The sequence below is a fragment of the Eumetopias jubatus genome, unplaced genomic scaffold, assembly GCF_037043125.1.
Source record: "Eumetopias jubatus isolate StellerSeaLion01/CBP00866 unplaced genomic scaffold, mEumJub1_p1.0 scaffold_2, whole genome shotgun sequence".
In the NCBI taxonomy this organism is placed as follows: domain Eukaryota; kingdom Metazoa; phylum Chordata; class Mammalia; order Carnivora; family Otariidae; genus Eumetopias; species Eumetopias jubatus.
The window spans coordinates 167,930,634-167,939,991 of record NW_028274808.1 but is presented as its reverse complement, the minus strand read 5'-3'; positions in this window follow the sequence as shown (position 1 = coordinate 167,939,991).

The following is a 9,358-nucleotide window of genomic DNA, read 5'->3' as shown; positions in this document are numbered from 1 at the left end:
CAAAACTGAAATTTCTTAAATAAGAATTTGTATTTAAATTTTCTTGGAATAAAATTTACCAAGGTAGATGCTCCTGGAAGTAAGCAAATAATTAAAGTTAGGTATTTAGGAACTTCTGTTACAGGAAAAACCAAGGCATGCTGATATTAAACGAGAAGTTTTTATGAAAGACTTAAGAGGTCTGTTTTATAACTGTGATTTGTAAAGCTGTCAGAATACCTTTTCTTTCTAGAAGTCAAGATCAAAAATTCTGATTAGGTTTGTAAGTTTAGGACATGAATATTATTCTATGTGAAAAGGAAAATGAGTGTATATGTAGTAAGATAAGTGGAACCGAGGGGCTTCCTTTTTTTTTTAAAGTTTGAGATCAGAGTGAATGAAATTAGTGTTGAGGGATTGTGGTTAAAGACTCTTATCTAATCCTAAGGAGTTTATTTTGATTAAAATAGTTATTCTGAAACTCTTCCCCCACTCGTGCCTGCCCAAATCCCCCTAGGATCTGCTAGCCTCAAAGCTACCACCCAAATTTAGACCAATTTTGATCTGACTCTGTAATGAAACCTCAAGGGAGAAAGTAACCACAGACGGTTACGGGATATGATCAGTAGGTGGCACTCTTTCCTCAGGTCACAGGCCCTGTTGGAAGGTTAAATGCCACCAAAAGTGCGGAGTCAGCCATAAAAGGATCTGATTTCACCTTTTTTAATATGTAATTACTCAAAATTCAACAAATATTTAGTAGGCATTTACTATGAGTACATAGTAATATTGAAACTACATTACTCTGTATTCAATTATATTGAAATCGTAGTAAAATATTGAAATGTTGAAAAGCTGGAAGAGTACCCTATTAATGTTTACTTTCTAGTCAAATGGTAATATAGGCCACAATTAGGTGCGGCATTATTCAGATCATGGGCCCTGTGTTGTTGTTTTTTTCTTTATAAAGAGTGCCTAAATCACCTAAATATATATCAGTTATAAAATTGTTCTTTCTCCTTAATTTTCAGCTGTGTAGAAAAATGGTACTTAAAATTTTTTCATGGTCATTTTGTAGGTACACAAGATAAGGCCAGTTTAACCTCTTAAAATTTAGACTTTTCATGGTAATATAAAAGCATATTGAGATTTTTGGTTATTGTATCAAGAATAATACCTAGACTTGTAAATTCAGTTTGAGTTGCAGAGACAACTAGTTTCTCTTTTACACCTCATTGGAATTTCTCTAGGATTAGGAGAATTCTGCAGAGGCTATATGATAATGTAGTTTAATAGGTAGTGTGCCAAAGGTGTATGTTTATAAATCCAGGAGTCTTTTCCAGGGTTTGTTTTAATGAGCAGCCCTCTTCTAATATTCAGAGTGGAAAGGTGTTAACTGGATCTGGTATTAAGGTTAAGAAAGGAACTGCTAAAAGTTTGGAAGGATTCCTGGTAGTAATTATTCTAGGACATGTGTACCTTCTAAGGTGGTATTCAGGTGGGTTCTAAGAAGGAACCTGTTTTTTTCTGTGTGAGGGATAAACTCTAGAGTGCTCTTGTGCAGTGCAAATAGGAAAACTGCATTGAGTTGGAGTTGATGTGATGAGATAAAGTACAGTATTTTTAAAATCTAAAGCAGATTCTGTTTCTTAGGAAAGTGATAAAAAATTGATAGATACCTTTGCTGGAATCTAAAAATTAACTCCTATTAAAGGAGAAGGAAAGTCTCAAGAGTCGTTTCACATTTTCCTTCATAGTGTTCTTAAAGCTAACTTTTTGATATGCTCAATCCTTTTAAACTAATTTTTTTCCTTGGTTCATGACGAATTCAGATTTTCTTTTGTACCTTTGAAGCAGAACCATTGCTTTTGACATGAATTTTTGCTTACATATATATTTGTAAGTTGAGACCAAACGGGCAAAGTCTTGGGCAGGTAACATTTGTGATGTGTCTATATTGGAACAAATGTAAAAGGGTCACAAAGATTAGAAAGAGTCATTAAAAAACTGCTTGATTTATAAATGCATTAGTTCTGGTGCTCCATATAATGGGATATATTGAACTAAAAAATTTGTATATATAGTATGTCAGCATTTCTTAGTAACTTTTCTGGAATCCATTTTTAATATCTAATATTGTACAGGTTGGGGAGTTATACTCTTTAGGCCAATACTATCCAGACTGTATAAATTTATAAAATAAATTGAAAAATTCATCATTCTCCTATATTCAAGACCAACGAACATAAATGCTAATGTAGGGCTCAGAGGGGAAATATATTTCTCCTGAATATTTGAGAAAATGTGAAGTCCTTTCAAGAAAATCTAATAAACATAATAATCATAGCCTGCTGACACTAAGGAAAAAGGACCTCATTCGCTCTTTCTTTTATGCAGCGATTTACTGGTCCCTACTGATTTCCAAATTGGATCACTGTAGTAAATTATCTATGCTGGTACCTGTGAAAGTAAGCCCTGGGATCCATATTTGTTTTGTGTTCTGCTTAAATCAGCAAGAATGATAAATTTGATGGTGTGAAATTGAAAGTGTCAAGGGCTTTCTTTGGTGATTGAACAAAGTGATGTCTCCACTTTAATTTATTGTGACCCTTTTTCACTCTGTGTGCTTTGTATATCTAATATTTATTTCAATACAAATTAAATTCTTGTTCCTTCATCTGTATTGTTATATACCTAAGATTTTATTGATGTAAAAATCAAATTGTGTAATAAAAAATCTCTCTGGATTTAAGCAGATTTGAAAATGTTATGTTGCAAAAAAACATTTACAGTTAGAATTCAGCTTTCCATTGTGCTTCATTGCCTTATTGTTTAGAATAAGGTGAATTTGAACACTTCTTTTGTCCTCAGCTCATCACAAATAATAGAAATGGTGTAATTTTGTGGTCTAAGGTGGAGCTGGAAAAAAAAAGTCATAGTGGATCTCTAGGCTGTTTGAGTGCTTTCTTCTGTACTTTTTTGTTTAGTGAGATTTATAGCCTAGTGGATAAGTTATTTATAACCCTCAAATTATTTACAGTATAGCCAAAGTACTAAATCAACACAGAGGAATATATTTTCCTTCTAGGTGGTTAGAATTGGCAGATATTTTCTGTGGCAATTTTAACTTGTACTAAGCAAAATGCTGTACAACTAAGTAGTTTATGGTATTTTTTTGGTTGAATTTTTCACACTTGGACCTTTGCAACCTTTATGACCAAGAGTTCAAGAGTAACAGGCCATTTGACTTAACCAAAAACTCTCAGGACAAAGAATTGAAACTTGCAGTGATCCAGAATAAAATGGATATATTTTTTTAACTCCTAAAAGATAGAGTTGTATATGCAGGTTTCTCTGATCTGAAATAATGGTCCTTGATGCAGTTAACCAACAGATTCATGTTTTACAGTTCATTTTAGTAATATCCAAAGCATATAGTTCATGTTATGAAGTGTTTAGAAATACTCTTTTTATTCTTTTGTCTAAAAAGCTAAATTTCCTTTTGGGGCTTGTAGTCTTATTGGGCTTATTTTGAATTAATATTTTATATGTGAACTTCATATTTCTCTTTCCCAAGGACAATCCTCAATTTCAAAAAAAGCAGAAGAACAATTCTTTAAAAATACTGGAAGAGGGGCGCCTGGCTGGCTCAGTCGGTAAAGCATGCGACTCTTGATCTTGGGGTTGTAGGTTCAAGTCCCACTTTGGCTGTAGCGATTACTTAAAAAAAAAAAATCTTAAAAAAAATTGGAACAGCTTTTAGAAAACTTTTATACTTTTATATGGGCATATTGCTGGGAGTAAAATATTTTTTTGAAGTGAGTAAACATTTACCCTATTTAAATGAATATACCAGAGGGTTGGTTTTTGCCTTTTAATATTATAAAGTCAAAGGATCTGTAAGGCTTATTACTATTTGGGTTTTTATGTTCATTATAGTTGCTCTAAAATGGTTTTGTGGCAGCTATACTTAAGATATTTATATAGCACTAATAGCTTTCAATAACATCAGTATTTTTTAACGCTTTAACATTAATGCCCAAATAACTTTGAAGCAGGTTTGTAAAATCAATCTATTGTCTGTATACTGGGAGTTGTCAGATTCTCAAATTTTAAAACATTAGAGTCTTATTTTAATTACAAGCACACTGCCCCCTACTGGCAAATTTTCTGAAAAATTCAGTTTGCATGTAATAAAAATCATGGTTGGGGGAAACATAGCTTGACTTCTGATTTTTATTTCCAGTTGGTTTTTACATTAAACACTAATTAAGGTTATGGGATTCTTGCTCATGATTTCAACCTTTTAATGTTACGAAGTTTTTAGACCGTTATCATTGGTTAATAATCACTATTTCAAGATTGCTAAGTGAGCTAATGAATTTTTTCATTATATTTATGAGACAAGTAGACTGTCTCTGTTTTAAGACTGAGAAACCAGAATTCCAGACAAGCCCATGGGAATTCCTGACTGATAATTTGTGAAGGAAATCAGAGTAAAACCCTCATTCAGACCATGCACACTGAATGCACATTTTTATAGTCTCAGTGATAGTCTTAGGAAACAGCAGCCCATGGCTGTTCTTTGTGATACCATCATAATTTGGGTATTCATACAATTTTTTTTCCAAAATTTGTAGAATAAATCATTCAATACTTAGGAGATGCTTTCAAGCATTTGCTTTTTGCCCCACCTCAGAAGGTCATTTTAGACACCTCACATGTCTTCAGAGTTTTGAGCAAGGATAAGAGGAGATAACTCCTCTAGTAAATGAAAAAAATTTTTTTTGGTTGTTATAATGATTGTCCTATACATGGATTTCCTAATTACCATGCCAAGAAAAAAAAAGCCTTACATAACCATTTACACCAAATACTCAAAATTTTTCGCTTGAAATAATGTTATCACTCTCAGACATCAGTAGAACTTACCACTGGTTAAGTATTTTAGTGTCATTTTGTATAAGCTTATTGATAAGGGCTATTTAACCCATCCCCTGTATTTTCACATTTTATTATCACCATAGATGGAATATACAAAAAGCCCTTTGAAAATACAAAGCAAGTTTGGGTTGTAATTAGCCACCAGTAAACCTGGTTATAAATCATGGTGCTAAGTCACACAGAATCTTTTGAGGTTTTTCTTTTCCTGAATGTTGATCAAGGCTCTTAAAAAGAAACACATATCCAGGATTCCAAGTTTTCAACTATTTACTATTACCCAAAGAAAAGAAAGGATAATGCCACACATGCCAACATCCATAGGAGTTCTAACAATAGATGGAGCCATGGGAAGACTGAACTGAGTAGGAGGGTACATGGGCATTGAAATTCAAATTAAAACATTTTGACACTCCGAGTCTCTCCCTGTGGACCCAATTCGGCGACAGGCTACCAGCTCTGGTCTTCCTGGGCCAGTATACACTTTAATAGTGAAGAGCTCTGTCCCAGACCTTCTTTGATCTCCTGCTGTGGGAAATAGGGCTGGATTACATTAACCTCAAGAACTCTCCTTTTGCTGAGCTCCTTCCCCATCTCTTTGCCCTGTACTCCATCCTTGTTACTGACCCTGTCCCTGACCCACATCCCTTTTGGTGGAGAAAATACTGAAGCTCGAGCCCTGCAAGACTCCAGTCTTGTAACTCCCTTGCCAACAATTTTCAATTTTGACCAGAGACAGGAGGGAAGGGAAAGGAGAATGGGCACCTCTCAAGTCGGGGAGAACCTCAGGCCCCTAAGGCTTAGTACATTTTCCCACTTCTCTGAAGTACAGAAAGACAAACCCAGGAGAAAGAACTCCCAGAGGCCTAGAGCTGAGCTAAAGTGAAAAGCCCCCAGCACTCAGAAGACCTATCACCTATCAATGAAGCATCATTCCACAAATGCTCCTGTTGTTTCCTTTTTTCTGAACTTAACCTTGTCTTTATTTCCATTTTTCTCTACCTACAGACATCTCATGAACCTTTCTTTTGGCAGTGTCCTCAACACTTGCCCCATTCTGTTGCATTTGCCCTGTGAAACCTCAATCTTCAATCTAAAGTAATACCTCCCTGCACCTTCTCTCTCAGCATTCTAGGTTTTTCCTTTACACTTACTAGTGTTACATCTTGTATACTCTTTCTTATTCCTTGTCTGCTGTTACCATTAAATCTCAAAAAGGTATGTCAAAGTCTGTCACTGTGATAACATTTGTCAGTTTCTCTTGTAATCTCAATTGCCTTATGTATTATTTTAAGGCTATATTATTAGATGTATGCAATTTTGAGAAGTTTATTTTTTGAACACTTTTTATAATGACCCTCTAACTCTTGAAAATAATTTTTGCTTTAAATTTTGTTGATTTTAATATAGGTATACACAGGTTTCATTTGCTTAGTTTTTTGTCTGACGTGTCTTTCCGTTCTTTATGCTTCAGGTGTGGGGTTGTTTTTTTTTTTGTTTTTTTTTTAGAGAGAGGGAGAGAAGGGGAGAAGGGGGGGCAGAGGGAGAGGAAGAAAGAGAGAATCTTAAGCAGGCTCCATGCCCAGCACTGAGTCTGACACGGTGCTCCATCTCACAACCCTTAGATCAAGACCCAAGCTGAAATTTAAGAGTCGGATGCTTAACCGATTGAGCCACCCAGGCACCCCTAGGCGTGTCTTTTATGAACAGCTGCTCTGGATTATTCTATGATCAGCTTGGTCAAGCTGAGAACTACATTTTCCCAGAATTCCCTTTCCTGGGTTAGAGTGGGCCCAAAGATGAATTTGTGTGGGAACTGACAGGCTGAAATGAAGGCGTGGCCTGTATTCTGTAGACGGGGTGATGAATAGCTCAACAGGTGCCCAGAAGGGTCTGGCGTGTTCTTGCTCTTTGTACTTCATCCAGTTCTTCCTTCTGAATGCTGCCCCAGGTCGGCCCCCTGGTGCTTGGCTGCAGACCCACAGAGGTGGTAGGCGCATAGGGGCAGTAGCTTCTCATAGAACTTTCCACAAATTCCTGTTGCGTTCTCACTTCACAGCTGGGTGGCATGTGCTTTCTCAGTTTTCCCCTATAATTTCCAACACTAATAGTGCATAGGAGCACTAGTTAGTATCTTTGACTCTCCCATCTCCCTGTTCCAGATCTCCTCTCACATTGGTATTGTCTACTTTTCATATAAATCCCTTATCCCATAACAGGAGCTCTGCTTCTGCACCCTAACTCTGACAATAACACATAGCTACATTTTTCTTAAACAATAATTTGATGACTTTGTTTTTTAACTGGATAGTCCACTTAAACTTACTGTCATTACTGACATATATATATTTGGGCTTATTTTCAGTATATTGTGCTCTTTGTCCTGCCTTTTGTGTTTCTTTTTCCTCCTTTCTTGATTTTTCTTTAATTGGATTTTTTTTCATCCTATTTTACCTATCTCCCATTTTGGAATTTGTATACACTTACTACTGTTTCTTTTTTTCCATTAAACTTTAGAAATTTGAACATCCATACCTAAAGTTTTGTGTTAAAAATTTTAGTATGTTTCTGCTAGGGGCTTCGGGGCACTACCAAGCTGGGACCACTTAAATTCTCAGCTCTAGATTTTTTTTTTCTTCTATATAGAAAGTATAAATTGGAGACACAAATGTTACGGATATTGGCTTGTGGTTATGCAGAGCTTTCATCCCTCCGCCTGGCTCCAAGGGTAGAAAAAGGCAACTTTCCTAGCTGCCTCTTTAAACTTCAAATGCAGTTTTTTGTTACGCTGATGTCTCTCTTGTTAGAATCCCCTCCTTGGGTGGCCTTCTTTATCCCCTGCCTTCTTGTCTGGTACTGGCTTCCCACCTCTTACTCCATGTTTGAGAGGTACTAGATAGATTGATTACCTGTGTATTCACTTATTCTGAAAATTCTTTACATTTTATCATCTTGGGTTTTTTTTTTTAAGGTGTGTGTGTGGTGGGGTGCATTTATTTTACCATTTGACCAGATTTTTTGGGTTGATTTTAGTGGAAAGTTTATTTGGGGTGTTGGCCATACTACTAGAAACAAATCAGTCCAAAGTTAGGCTTTGAGATTTGAGAGCTGGTCAGCACCAACAAAAGAGAGGTCTTTTGGTAGGGTTTCATTCTGAAGAATCGGAAGGATCCAAAGCCTCCCCTTCAAGATAGGTGGAACTTAAATGATCCTTTATTGCTGGTCCAGGATAGACATGGGAACCTGATGGGATGCAAGGGGCAGGAAAAGACTGGGGAGAAGGGTAGGTGATGGTGTAGAGGCAAGGAGCCTTAGAAAAGGGACTACTGTCTGTCTGAAGTAGACTCTGATAACGGTCTGGTAAGAGACTCCCTGGGAAAAGTAAATAAATGTTTTGCCATATTCTCTGAGCTCTTTATTCAGGATCTCTCAGTTTTCTTTCTGGTTGATGGATTCAAACCGACATAACAGCTGTATGTTAAAGTATGATCAAGGAGTAGCAAATACATGTAACATCAATCAAGTGTAATGTCAGAAAGTCCACAAATGGTGGTTATAATCTTTAGACATTCTCTTGGTTTCCTTGGGCCTCAGTTTCCTCATTTGTAGAATGTGGCCAATAGACAGTTATTTTGAGGATTGTTTGAAGTGAACATATTCGTACACTGTAATGGTTTGTACAAACAAATAGCTACGTTTTATGTTTCTCATTTTACCTTAAGGGATTCTGGGACTCCTGGAATTTAAAGAATTTCTTTGAAGATCCTGCTTGATGAGTCAGTGTTTAGTTAAAACTTGTGTTATCATGTTTTAAGTCAACACCTTTCTGGGCAAAAAAGAAACTGGACCTGTTAGGAGACTCCCTGCCCCTGCCTTAAAATACAAAGCCTTATGTTGGCAGTTGGATATTTCCAGGGATATAAAGGTTCATGCAAAGGACAGAAAGCAAAAATGCTATTACTTGGCAAATACCAGATCGGCTTCTGGAATTGTGAGAGCTCTCTTCAGAAGTACATCTTCAAAATCAGTAAATGATTAAAAGTCCTCTCTAAAACATGCTATTTCTAAACTATCCCAAATGAGTGCATAAGAAGGATGCAAAAATAGTCTAAGAAATGCTCAAAACTAAATTTATCTGTAATATGCAGAGAATGAGGCCCAGAATTACAATTCTTTCTTCTTTAGGGAATTTGCCAGAAATTGGGAGCGACTTCATTCTTTCATCCCAAGTGAGACACCTACTAGTAGTGGAGATAAAACCATTATTATTAGAAAGGCAGTAGAGCATGGCCCAGCTTTAGGGTCTGAAATCTGACAGGCTTGGTTTCAGTCAATTCTTAGCCCTGTGATCAGTTTCTCCTATAAAATGGGGTTACTAGGACCCCATACACTGTGAGATGATAAAATGAGCTCAAGCACAGAGTGTTTAGCACAGTGC